Source organism: Pantherophis guttatus, chromosome 2, assembly GCF_059756535.1.
Source record: "Pantherophis guttatus breed Tessera chromosome 2, ASM5975653v1, whole genome shotgun sequence".
In the NCBI taxonomy this organism is placed as follows: domain Eukaryota; kingdom Metazoa; phylum Chordata; class Lepidosauria; order Squamata; family Colubridae; genus Pantherophis; species Pantherophis guttatus.
The window spans coordinates 249,011,464-249,025,188 of record NC_142064.1 but is presented as its reverse complement, the minus strand read 5'-3'; the positions used below and the strand labels follow the sequence as shown (position 1 = coordinate 249,025,188).

The window sequence follows — 13,725 nt, the reverse complement described above, 5'->3', positions numbered from 1 at the left end:
CCGTGAGCCAGATGTAGCCACTGGGCATTTCTTCCCTCTGTGGGGGGGCGCCTCCCTTTTTGCTCCTTGAACGGCCCAGTGTGTGTGTGTGTGTGTGTGTGTGTGTGTTGTAGAGGTGAGGGTTGCAGGGCAGCACGTGCATAGCTGGAGTCCTTATCCAATCAGGGCTTCGCCCCCTCCTCACAGCTTAAAAAGCAGGCACGAGGTCAATTCCAGACGGGGCGGCCAGAGTCCGTCCACCTGCGAAGGCGAGACGGGTTCCCGGTCTGTCTTTCGCGTCTGTCCCCCCCCACACCCTCTCACACACACACACTTTTTGCTTTCTTTCTTTCTTTTTTTTTTTTGTGAAACCGTAGGCGCGCGACCAGGTTCCAGATGTGGAAGCAGGCAGTGGCGCGCGGCGCGGCTACGAGCCCGTCGCTGGCTGCAAGGTCTGGACCGAGCGGGAACCAAGCCCGGCGAACTGGAAGGTGGCGCCGGGAGGGGGAGGAGGAGAGGCGGCGACGGCAAGACGGCGATGGTGTTGCTGCTGCCGCTGCTGAGAAGGAGGAGGAGGAGGAGGAGGAGGATGGCAAACGGGAGTCCCCGGGCTGCTGCTCCAAGGAAATGCGGCAGCCGGGCTCGCGCCGCCGCCGCCGCTGCTGAAACGCCAAGCACCGGCCCCAGGTGAGTAGTCCTACCACCCCCGCTCCGCTTCCTCACGCCTCGTTCCGGAGACGGCGGCGGGCAGCAGGGAAAGCTCCGAGGTGAACGAAGCCAGGCTGCGGCTCCCAAGAGTTTTAGACGGCGAGGCGAGGAGAACAAACCCTCCCTCCTCCCCCGCCAGCACGAGGAGCGGCAGCCTCGAGGAGCGCCTTTGGGAGCCTCCCTCGGTTGGCGCGGGTCATTTTCTCCGGCCGAGAGGGGCTCTTCGCCGGAGGAGGTGTGTGTGTGTGTGTGTGTGTGTGTGGTGGGGGGGGGAGAGAGTCTTCCCGATTGAGAGAAACGTTTTGGGGAGCCTGGCGCTTGAAGGCAGAGCAGACCCTCGTCGCCGCCTTTGCAAAAGAGCCGTCTGAAGAAGATGGGACTTGTAGTCCCAAGCCATCTCTGTAAGGAGGACTCCAGGCGGGAAAAAAAGCGCGAAGCCGACCCCGCGCCTCCGAGTCAATCCGGCGGCTTGGAAGCGAGGCGCCCCACACCGGTAGTTGTGACGGGCTTGTGTGTGTGTGTGGGGGGGGGGGTTCCGTCTTCTCCGCCCGGCCTGGCCTGTCTGAATAAGTCTGGGGTTTCGCGGTGGAGGAGGGTGGTGAGGCCAAGTAGAGACTGCTCGGACCCGCAGTTGCAGCAGCGGTCCGAGCCGGGGAGGCAGCCCTCGGCTTCTGGCTGACCTTGGGCTGCCCACCCGCAGGGGCTCGGGCTTGGGAAGCCGACGACGGGGAGGAGCGCGCTGCGCTGCCCACTCGGGCCAAGAGACGGGAAGGAAAAGGCCGACTGGGTTGGCGAGCTCGACGTCCCGACGGGGTTGTGTAGTAGGGGATGGTCGCGGTTGTGCGGTGGCCGTGTGTGTGTGTGTGTGTGTGTGAACGTGAACCTTCGTCCCTTGTTGGGAAGCTTGAGGTTTTCGAAATTGGGCATCTGGGGTGGAAGTAGGCAATCTGGCCCCTTTGCCCATTAGCTCCAGTTAGCATAGCTAGGGGAGGATTGCAGTAGAAAACACCCCTAAACCCCCAGGTTGAGAAAGTTGGGGTGGAGTGAGAATATAAAATCAGGATTCCTGGTGGGGTGAGAGCAGAGAGGCCCATTTGTTTAGGGAGGAGATCTGAGGTTTCTTGGTCTCTGAACAGAGCAAACAGTTAATTGGACTGCAAAGCCTGAACAATGCCAGAAATCTTAAGAATTCCAGCCCAACCTTCTTATGGGGGGGGGGGAATCCCTTCACCACATTTTTCTGGGTGTACAGTGTGGCCTGCCCTCCTCTGACACCCACAACAATCTGTTTCCGTGGCAAAAATTTCACCCTTTGCCCAGGGTGTTGCAAAGAACTATAGGAAAGGAAAAGAAGTGACTTTCTTTTCACATATTCAAGTGAATATAAAATAGGATTAGAATCCAACACTTTTTCCATGAGAAGAAGAGAGTGGCTTACATTACATATTTATATATATATATTTACCTGAAATCCTCTTGCAGGTTCTCTCCTCCATTTGACTGTAAGTGAAAAAGGTATTGAGAAGGGGGATATTTTGACTGTGGCCCACAGTCTAGCCCAGGGTTTGTCAACCTTGGCAGCTTGAAGATGTGTGGGAGTGGGGAATTCTGGGAGTTGAAGTCCACACACCTTCACCATGCCAAGGTTGAGAAATACTGGGCTAGCCTACATACCCAGACAAGCTGTCTGGGACATCATTTGTTGGGCTTGTATAATTGATTTTATGGCACCGCTTGCTGGACTCGGTTGTTTTTGTGGTTGCTATTTCTGGACCCATAACTGTATGTTTAATATGTTTTTACTATAACTTTACTTTGGTTTGGGGGGCAGTTTTTTTCTGGAAGACAAATGTACGTGGGTCCATTTAGTAATTTTAAGAGGACATCTTAATGGCAGGCTGTGAATGCAACACATGTCCTTGGCATACACAGTGTCATATGGTTCACACCTATCAAGGAAACTTGATGAACCCTTTGCCACTCAATTTTGCAGGACTCTATTTAAGTCATCTAAGAGTTCTTACAACCAAAATGCACAATTGAATTGTTAGTGATCTATATTTGTCTTTTTTTGTACATGCTTTTCTTACCTTGGGCAATGTGAGAAATCTTCCCTTTACTTTCTGTGTGGAAATTACCCTGTTTTCCCCCAAAATAAGACATCCTCTGATAATAAGCCCAATCAGGCTTTTGAGCACATGGCAATAAGGCCAAGCGCTTATTTCAGGGTTCAAAAAAAAATAAGACAGGGTCTTATTTTCGGGGAAATACAGTAAGTATTTGGGCGTGAACATAGAACATCCAAAATCTGTTTAGTGGGCTTTATGCCAGAAAAGGTAGAGAGGACAGAGGTTGGGGTTTTTTGCCTGATATATATTTGTACCTTCATCTTACTTTAAGATTAGAATCTTTTAAAAAAAAAAAAAAAGATTGACAGCAATGGATTTAGGAAATAATGACATGAAATAATGAATTGGCAGGAGGGTTTTAAATGGAGGAAATTAGTTATCTTAGTCTACTGTGGATGAAGTGTAGTCCCATGAGGATGTCTGTGTTTCTCCTTAGATTGCCTGCCTTTGATTTATTATTGCTTACAACTCTAAACAGACTCATTCCTTGACTGTAACTAAGTCAGTCTCTTTCCTGCTTCACTTATAAAATGAAGGCAAGGATGTCTGTTTGCCAAGATGCAGAGCCTGGGAGGATAAATGATGGGTGGTGAGGTGCCCAGAAACAATGTTAGCATTGATGTTGGGGACGTCAAGAGTTAGGTTAGCTGGCTAAATTTTTACCCTTCTCCGTCAAACCTTCTGTCCCTTGGATCACACCTATGAATGGAAAAGACAAAGGGAATATTAATTTGTGGGGGGTTTAACCTTGAAGAGAAGGCTGGATTTTATGATTCCCTTTTCTGTCCTCAAAGTGCACAATCTGTATTGTGGATTTTTATTACCTCCAGAAATACTCTTCCAGTTGCAGTGGAGGTATTAAAAATTAAAATAAGTTTAGGAATAAATGACCAAGCAATTATGGGTCTTTGGTGCTCTTTGAGCTTGGTTGTTTTTTTTTGCAGACGTTCCATTACCCAATGCAAGAAAACAACCAAGCTCAGAGAGCACCAAGGACTCAACAGTTCAACCCTGAGCTACAAATATTCCTCTGTTGGGACCAGGGAATTGTATGGGAACTCTGGTGGACCACCATCATTTTTGAAGTATTGCCTATATTCTCATCACATACTCAATTATCTACTGAACAGTAGTGAGATCCATACATCTTTCCTTGGAAATCTGTATTAATGGAAATGTTTTAAAAAAGGCAACATAAAGGATCCAGGAACTATAGTTATTTTTACATACGAGAAGAAAACAAAGTTTATTAAAGTTTGGGGGGGAAAGGGGGAAGTGTTGGTGACAACAACTGTTCTTTACCTGATGCCTCCAAACATCTTGCATTAAAAAGTGGATGGAAGTTTTTGGCTCTTCTTTACTCATGAAATTAGAATCCAGGGCATTCAACAGATTTGTGTTTGGAGATTCAAACCAGGTTAAATGAGGGTCTTTAAGGAGTACATAGTCAGCCAGTGAAATTCTGTGTTACAAAATGTTATTTGATTGTTGCTTGTATAAGGGGATGAGAGAGAAGTACCTTGGTCTATATACCAAAGGAATGACCCATTGGGATCCCCATATCAAAACAACTTACTTTATGTGCGGCCAGAACCTGAAAATAACATTTAACACAGCACAGTACTTAAACAAAATGGTTCGGTTGAGATCTGCATACATGGGACTGATTGGGGTAGATTGTAAGGGTGACACCGAAATATGTCATTTTATTCTATTTTACATATTGATGTATTAAATTATATTGTATCTTATCCCATAACTATTGTATTTTACCCTACTCTTATTTCAAATTGTTTGTATAGGATTTTATTGGTGATATGTGTTTGAACCTTGTGCTTTGATATGGCCTATAGGCTAATCAATAAAGCTATCTATCTGTTACGAAATGTGTTTACTGTTCCTGATCTGGATAGCTTTAAGGGGGGAATAAGTCAAATTCCTAGATGGTCCTGAATATGTTGAGTGTCCTGAGACCAGTGTGGATGTGAATGGATAGTCGCTGAGAATAAATATGAGGGAATAATTACTGCTCTCCTTGCTTCGTCTGAATAACTGCCCTTCTGTTCAACTGTGATTTTCATGACCAGAATTGCTTTCAGTATTTCTTTCCTTTTTTAATATTCAGGGAAAAATTCAGCATCAGCATCTTTTTTGTGTAAATGTTGGTGATCATTTCCTTACACAGAAATGTATTATCTTGGAGACGGTAGGGAGCAGTCATGCATGTAAATTTTCCATTAGAAAATAATTTGGAAACGCAACGCTCAAAAACCGAACACGAATGGAGAGGAGTACCAAAGACAATCTTCACTGAGGCCACCATTTTGTGCAAGGCCTAGGCAGGCTTGCTTGTTCATTGCATTCATGTCTCGCCTTCCTTTAAGGAAGTTACTAATCTCAGAGACCTCATGTCTAAATGGAGGTTTACCTAGGCTTTAATACAGGTAGTCCTCGACTTACGATCACAATTGAGCCAAAAATTTCTGTAGCTAAGTGAAACAGTTGTTAAATGAGTTTTGTCCCATTTTATTACCTGTCTTTCCACAGATAGGATAGGGAGAAGAAGAGGAAGAGGAATAGAGTGGAAGGGACCTTGGAGGTCTTCTAGTCTAGACCCCTGCTCAAGCGGAAGAATCTATACCATGTTAAGTGAATCACTGTAATTGTTAAGTTAGTTACATATCCTGTTTCCCCAAAAATAAGACATTCTCTGATAATAAGCCCAATTGGGCTTTTGAGTACATGGCAATAAGGCCAAATGCTTATTTCAGGGTTCAAAAAAAAATATAAGACAGGGTCTTATTTTCGGGGAAACATGGTAGTTGTGAAGTGAATCTGCCTTCCCCATTGGCTTTACTTGTCAGAAGGTTGCAAAAGGTGATCACATGATCCCGAGATCCCAGTTGTCAATGTTGATCATGTGATTGTGGGGATGCTGCAGTGTTCGTAAAGATGAAAATTGGTCCTATCGAAGGAAGTAATCTCATGGTTTAAAATTTTGGAAGTTGAGACTATGAAATACCTCTACGTGATATTACTTTTTTACAAAGTGAAAAGAGAAGCTGTAGGATTATGAAGAGCTGAACTGCCATGTTGGTAAAAGTCCAAGACCATCGTGGGCAAAACTTAAGTATCTCAGTTCTACTGTTTCCATTGTGCTTTACACCTTATTACAGTTCTTGTACTTTATGAAGTTTAGATAACAAATACTTAAAATTAAAGAGAAAGATGACTTTTAGTATATCCTCCACTAACAAATTTACTAACACTAAGCATGTGGTCCTTTTACACAATATTCCCCTAAGCTTTCTTTTTAATACATGGAGTCTTCAGCTTACAATCGGTCACTTAGCATCCAAAAAGCTACCTACGACCCAGTTTCAAAATCCCCATGTTAGTCCACTCTCCATAGTTAAATCAGGTCCAATTACAGGGTGACCCCTTTACTGTTGTAATGATTTATGACCATAAAGGCCTGGCGCAATTGTCATAACTCAAGGACTGCCTGTACTTTAAGGATTTATGTCCCTCTTTTAGTATTTTTGTGTTAAATAATGGGGAGTCAAGACCCTTGGTAATAACCCAGAAGTAAATCTGGATTTACCAAAATTGTGGTAACATCAGTTATCTGAAAACTGTGATCTTTGAGTATGATTCAGTTTAGGGCAGAAATGAAGTGTGGAAAGTAGTGCTTCGTGGCTTTTTTTAAAAAAAAAAACAAGTATTTCTATGCCCAAGGGTCTTTCGGCATATTATCCAGTGCTCTTTTTTCTTAACGTTCAAGTTTTTTTAAAACACACAATAGATTTTTGGGGGATTTGCATTATATAGCTTAGTGGTTTCTTAATGGTTGATCCCAACCTCTTCCAAGGTTTACACTGCAATTCACAGAACTCCTCACAAAAGAATCATGAACCTGCTGTTGTAGGTAATGAGATACAACACATTTGGAGATCAGGAAGTTGGGGGGGAAATGCTTTAATGTGAATCTTAATGGTTTTGATAGGTCACTTATTATGTGAAGATGTAATATGGTAGTATCTTGGACATGGATGTTCCATACATTAGATTTTTTACAAAATAAAGTTTATTTATTTATTAGTTCAATTTATATGCCGCCCTTCTCCAAAAACTCTGAAGACTCAGGGCAGCTTACAATGCACTTATAGCAATGGCCTTCATTCTTTTGTATATACCTGCTTATTAGGGCTTTTGGCCCCCCATAAGCGGTGTTTCTACAAAGTCAGCTTATTGCCCCCACAATCCGGGTCCTCAATTTACCTACCTTGGAAGGATGGAAGGCTGAGTCAACCTTGAGCCTGGTGAGATTTGAACTCGCACTAATTGCAGGCAGCTGGCAGCTAAGTGCTACATAACATCACTTAGTCCGCTGCACCATCAAGGCTCAAGTTGGGAGGGGGAACAATCATGGTGTATCCACACTGTGCAGCTTTCTGTAAGGAGTTACTCTGCATCTGGACAATAAGAGTTTATGCATCTGCACACATCCAACTATTCTATAATGGAATGTGTAGATGGCCTTGGGGAAGGAGGGGAAGAGATGCTGCCTAGGAAGCAATCAGACGAGAGGCAGGAGCCCCCCAGTGGCTTTCCAGCCAGAGAAAAAAACTTAGGAAGGACCCACCCACCCTAACAGATCAAGCATTTAAAAGTGGTGGTGGGAAGTTTGTACTTTTAAACTTGCCAGGTTCGGTTAATGCAGTCTTTTAAGAAGTAGAATTAAATCATCGAGTTGTGTTTTCCTGCCTGGTTTACCTGGGAGAGTTGTCGTGTTCACAGCTCAGCTTAGCAGCTATGATGAATTCCCCATTCTACTCTTCATAGTCCCATTCATAGCAAGCCTTGCAGCAAATTGTGATCACCTACTGACTCTTTTCTTGGAGAGCTGGTGTATTGAACAAGGTGACCTTGGCACTGCAGAAAGGAACGTTCTGATCTCACAAAGAAATAGACAAGAGTATTCCACCTAGTTTGAAGTATTAAAAAAAAAGTCATTACGGAGGAAATCCTTTTATGCATAATTACTTTTGTTGAATTGAAATGCCATTTGTTTTTGTTTTTTTTTTGTTTTTTTTTATTAAATTTATATACCGCCCTACTCCCGAAGGACTCAGGGCAGTGAACAGGCACAAAATAAAATACATAGATACAAAACATAATTAGAAACATAATTAAAACCAGATTAAATAACTTAAATTAAAAATCCCAATAATTTAAAACAGATTAAAATTTCGATTTAGAAGAATTGTAAAACGGGAGAAAATTAGGCCAGGCCGGCTTGCTGGAATAGGAGGGTCTTAAGAGTATGGCGGAAAGTGCGCAGATCCGGGATCCTCCGTATCTCTGGGGGGAGCTCGTTCCAGATAGTGGGTGCCCCCACAGAGAAGGCCCTCCCCCTGGGGGCTGCCAGTCGACATTGTTTGGCTGACGGCACCCGGAGGAGCTCCTCTCTATGAGAGCGTACTGGCCGGTGGGAGGCTGTTTGTGGTAGTAGGCGGTCCCGTAAATAACCAGGTCCTAAGCCATAGAGCGCTCTAAAGGTGGTGACCAAAACCTTGAAGCGCACCTGGAAGACCACCGGGAGCCAGTGCAGCTCGCGCAGGAGAAGTGTCACATGGGAGCGCCATGTTGCTCCCATAACCACCCGCGCGGCCGCACTCTGCGCCAGTTGGAGCCTCCGGGTGCTCCTCAAGGGGAGCCCCATGTAGAGAGCCTTCCCCCCATTGCATTGTATTGTATATACTGTTTTTGTCAAGTTCAGTAACACAAAGAATTGATAAGATGTTTTAGAAGGTGAAAAAAATGAACACTGAAGTATACTATTGGCGTTCTTTTTTAAAAGTAACATTTACGTATTATTTTTAACCGAAAACCAGTAGTATCATCTGCAATAGAGTGGTCTGTTGTTGAGAAAGAAGTATATTTTCATATCATGAATATTCACAAATGGCTCCAGGCCAGATAATGTCATGGACTCATACAAAGCATTGCAATATTTAGATCTGTTTGGAGAGAGCACTCCTTTCTGTTTCCATAAGGGTGACATAAAGTGGTGAGAATAATGAATGCATGGTCTGTATTTGAAGAATATTCTTAAAAGGTAAAGGTTCCCCTCGCATATATGTGCTAGTCGTTCCCGATTCTAGGAGGCGGTGCTTATCTCGGTTTCAAAACCGAAGAGCCAGCGCTGTTCGAAGATGTCTCCGTGGTCATGTGGCCGGCATGACTAAACGCCAAAGGCACACAGAACGCTATTACCTTCCCACCAAAGGTGGTCCCTATTTTTCTACCTGTATTTTTTACGTGCTTTTGAACTGCTAGGTTGGCAGAAGCTGGGACAAGTAATGGGAGTTCACCCCGTTACATGGCACTAGGGATTCGAACCACTGAACTGCCAACCTTTCAATCAACAAGCTCAGCATCTTAGCCATCACATCCCTTACATTCTTAATCATGGTTAACTGAGCAATTAGCTATCAAACACAGTAATTCAATCCCTAGCCATCTCACGGCTGGACTATTGCAATGTGGCTATAGTTCAGCTGTATACAGCTATATACATGGGGCTACTCTTGAAGAGTGCTTGGGAGCTATAGCTGATGCAGAATGCAGCTGTGCGGGGCAGTTCTTGGGGCCCTAAGAGTGTCTTATGTAACACCACTGCTTCACAAGCTGCATTGGCTGGCAGCCTTCTTCAAGGTGTTGGTAATCATGTTTAAAGCTCTTTGTGGCATGGGTCCAGCTACTTGAGGGGCCATCTCATCCAATTGGGATTGGCTTGCCCCACCTGTGTCCGCAGAGGAGGCATGCTGTGGACCCCATTAGCCAGGGAATTCCAGCTGGTGAGGTCCAGAAGAACCTTCTCTGCCGTTGCCCCTGACCAAAATAAGGTCAGCTCCAACTCTCCTGACCATCCTCAAGAGCTTAAAGACCTGGTTCTACCAGCTGCCTTGGGGCTCCAACAGAGGGGTTTCACACTGGGGATGGTTGATAGATTAACAACAGATTCTACCCCCTCCCCTTGTCATCATTCTCCCTCCCCCCATCTTTTCAGCTAGGCCGGTTTTATAGTACTGTGTTTATATTATTATAAATTATACAGATTTATCATTTAATATTGTAAGCCACCCAGAGTTATTGTGACGCAAGATGGGCAGCTTATAAACTGTACAAATAAACAAAGGTTGCTTCAGGGAGTCCCTCACCAAATGGAGAGTTTGCTTTGATGTCCCATTATAGTTGGATAACTTTGTCCATGATTTTCTCAGTTTTGCATTTTTATGATACATCGAGCCATAAACCAACCAATCACACTGGTTGGAGGAACGTAACATACTAGACCTGTGATGGCGAACCTATGGCACGTGTACCACAGGTGGCATGCAGCTCCCTCTCTGTGGGCACGCGAGCCGTCACCCCAATTGAGCTCCGCCGTGCATGCATGGATGCCTCCCACCAGCCAGCTGGTTGTCGGGTCTCTGCTGCACATGCGCGGGGTGCGGGACACGTGCATGGGGCCCACATGTGCATTGCATTTTGGGGGGTTGGGCACACACACATGTGCGCGCGTGCTTGCGTGCTTTGGGCACTCATTCCAGAAAAGGTTAACCATCACTGTACTAGACTAAAATGTGGTTGGTTGGGTTGGGTTCAGAGTGTGGCACAAAAATAGACACAGATAAAAAATGGTATTTCCCCAAATCAAAATGGGGTTGATGTAACAGGACTTCGGCCTGGACAAGAAACAAACCTTTTCCAAATTGGCATCTTCTAGGTCCCATTTGTTAGAATTGGCCAAGCTGCCAGGGAATGCTGAAGGCTGTCGTTCTAACAAGTGTGGAGGGTGCCAGGTCAGAGATGGCTGAAATAGATGGATTTATGAAAAATTTATAGAACAGAGAATTAGACCTTTAAGAAACATTAGGACAAAATGTTTCAGTGATGAGTGACTTCAGTCACACCCACTTTGTTTTACAAGTTAGATTTATTTGTTTGCCAGACGTGCTTGGAGTCCTATCAGACTGCAACTCCTTTAGCTCAATCTGTCTCCAGCTTATTTGGCCTCTCGTTCATCCGCACTGCAGTCCTGGGATCTATCTAAATGAGGGGCAGAGTCTGTGGGTCCCAGAATGGGATCTTTCAGTAAAACATGCTCTTTGTTTTGGGGAGTATCGGTCTGGCCACGCTCTTAAAAGCAAGAAAAAGGTAGCTCCTAATCAAATAGCCTTGGAATTCTGACTTAGGCAAAACCATGTTATTCAAGTGGGGGTAATTACTGTAATTTAGCCTCTCTTTCCTCTATATCTTACCTTGTTTGGGCAGTTGTGACAGAATAACAGACCTGGAAGGGACCTTGGAGGTCTTCTATGCAACCCCTTGCTCAAACAGGAGACCCTACCTATACCATTTCAGAGAAATGGCTGTTCAGCCTCTTCTTAAAACTCTCCAGCGATGGAGTACTTACAAGTTCTGGAGGCAAGCTGTTCCACTGATTGATTGTTCTCACTGTCAGGAAATTTCTCCTTAGTTCTAGGTTGCTTCTCTCCTTGATTAGTTTCCACCCATTGCTTCTTGTCCTGCTTTGGAGAATAGCTTGACTCCTCCTTCTTTGTGGCAGCCCCTCAAATATTGGAACATTGCTATCATGTCTCCCCTAGTCCTTCTTTTCATTAAACTAGACATACCCAATTCCAGCAAGCGTTCTTTATATGTTTTAGCCTCCAGTCTCCTAATCTGCTTGTTGCTCTTCTCTCCACTTTTTCTACAGCCTCAACATCTTTTTTATATTGTGGTGACCAAAATTGGATGTGATATTCCATGTGTGACCAGCCCGCAAACTTTAATTTATTTCTGTTAAAAGGACCTGGTGTTCCTCTCTCTGATCTCTAAGCAGGGATTCTGGGATGAACAGCAGGGAGGCCGAGAGTTCTTCACTGCCTGGCATCTGCTGCCTGAGGTCATCTTCTCACTTTGCCTTATGTTAGCAGAATCTGTCCATAGCCACCCTCAATAGCTACAATCTCTTGCAGTCTTCCTTAATTCTCATCATCTGCTGAGAAGCAGAGACTGACCAAGATAATGCAGGCAGCAATTTCCCTTCTTTTGGTTCTTCCCAAGAAGGGGAAGGGTGTCAAGAATAAACAGTAATTCCGAGCTGCCCACTTTCTTCCAGCCCACTGTCCTGTTTTATTTGCCCAGCCTCTGAAGCATCTGTGTCCTAATGGCCTGCCTTGCTTCAAGAGCACCCACCGAGCTCATTAGCCTCGGAGCAGACAGTTGACATTGCTTCATTAGCTTCAATAGCGGGTTGCTGTGATGTCGGGCTCTTAAAAGCCTGTATTAATTTACATGCAAACACATATGGGAGGGTGTGTGGTGCACTAGTAAGTTACCAAAGTGGGTGTGAGGATGGCTAAACAGCTGGGATGTGATTTCTTTGACCTTTAAGTAGAGGAGGCTTGCGATGCTGGTTGGGGGGGGATTGTGAAATTCTCCAGTCATCAATCTTCAAATGGCCGTGGGAGAAGAATTATCTGTTTTTTTATTTTTATTTTTTTTAAAAAGTCTGTTTCAGTACATTTTATATGTCTCCTAGTTGGAGGAGAGTGGGCAACAATATGTTGGTTTGCAAGGTTCCCTCTAGAATAGAATAGCTTATAGAATAAGAAAGAATATATGAAGCAGTGTATGAATGTGCTAAAAACAAAGGAGTGTTTACAAGAGTAGAAAAGTACCAAGTGCTACTCAGCATGCATGCTCTTGACCTAAAGTAGTTTTAACTATATTTATTTCTCTTTGCATAATATTACTTAGGTAAAATGTCTGCTAAGTGGGTATGCAGGTAAATGTAAATGTACTATACATTCCAGAAATGGCATCACTTTTGTTTGTTTGTTTTTTACATTGTCTTTAATTTTTTTTACCTGTAGTAAAAAAACAAACTAAGATTTAAAATATGAGATAAGAATTACGCATGTAAAAGAAGCAAGAATAACGAGCCACTAGAGATTGCTATTCCAACTGCTCTTGACAACAGCCAATTTCACCTGGGATGAGTTACAGTTTGTAATAAAGCTACCAGTTCTGGTTTGTAAACCCCTACATGGCAATAAAGAATTAAAAGTTTTCTGTATCTCTTTGCTGCCAACTAGTGGTCACCTGAATTTTTGCATGGCAGAGCTGGTAGCCCAATTTCTAGGTTTGGGATCTGATGCTGCCTGACTAGGAAGTAAGTTGCTGAGTCTTATGGATTTATGTATGATTAAATAGGGACAGGGTTATAGGTTTCATTTTTAGCAGCTCAGTTTTATCTCCTCATCCATTATCTGGGACTTTGGGTGTTTTTCTTTAACACCCTTTAAATATATATATAATGTTTTGTAATCCCACATTAAGGGGCACTGGCTTTTCACCCAGCCACTGCTAACAATGCACGGTGTGAAACCACTGCTGTGAAATGCTTCACCTATGATTCTCTGCAAATGCAAAAAGGTAGTCCAACTTTTAGCTCAACAAAATAAATCCACGTGATCCCCCTATTTAAATATACCTGTGCTTGTGTGAAGAGTGCTGTCCACCTAGTAACTAGCCATTTTAGGACTAATTTAAACAGAATTGAAGAGAAGGATTCAAAAGCTTTTAAAGAGCCTCTCATTCTCCGTTTAATTTCTCTCTATATCACTCAAAAGACCAGATTTAGGAGGGACAGACTCTCATGGAGAAAATTCTGTGTGGTCACTAAGTCACAACTGAATGATGCAACGAATTGCCACTAAATTAAAAAAAAACAGATGGGAAATTCTGACCACACATTGTGGACTGCATCAATATCGCACTTTGAACCACAAAAATAAGCTTCCATATTTTAGTCCAGGTTGTTATGCAAAGG

General features: G+C 43.9%; 1 protein-coding gene across 3 annotated transcripts in view; it reads left to right on the top strand.

Annotated features, from left to right (window-relative positions):
• Positions 1–311: 311 nt before the first annotated feature.
• Positions 312–13,725, top strand: part of LOC117673965 (G protein-coupled receptor 22-like) — a 64,631-nt gene continuing 51,217 nt past the window's right edge. Inside the window, exon 1 of one of the 3 annotated variants that reach the window (XM_087883794.1) lies at positions 312–666. The gene's annotated coding sequence lies outside the window, so the exon portion shown is untranslated. Of the gene's footprint in view, positions 667–1,002; positions 1,181–13,725 lie in introns of those variants that run through there. The other 2 variants (XM_034431712.3, XM_034431713.3) reach the window with 2 other exon arrangements.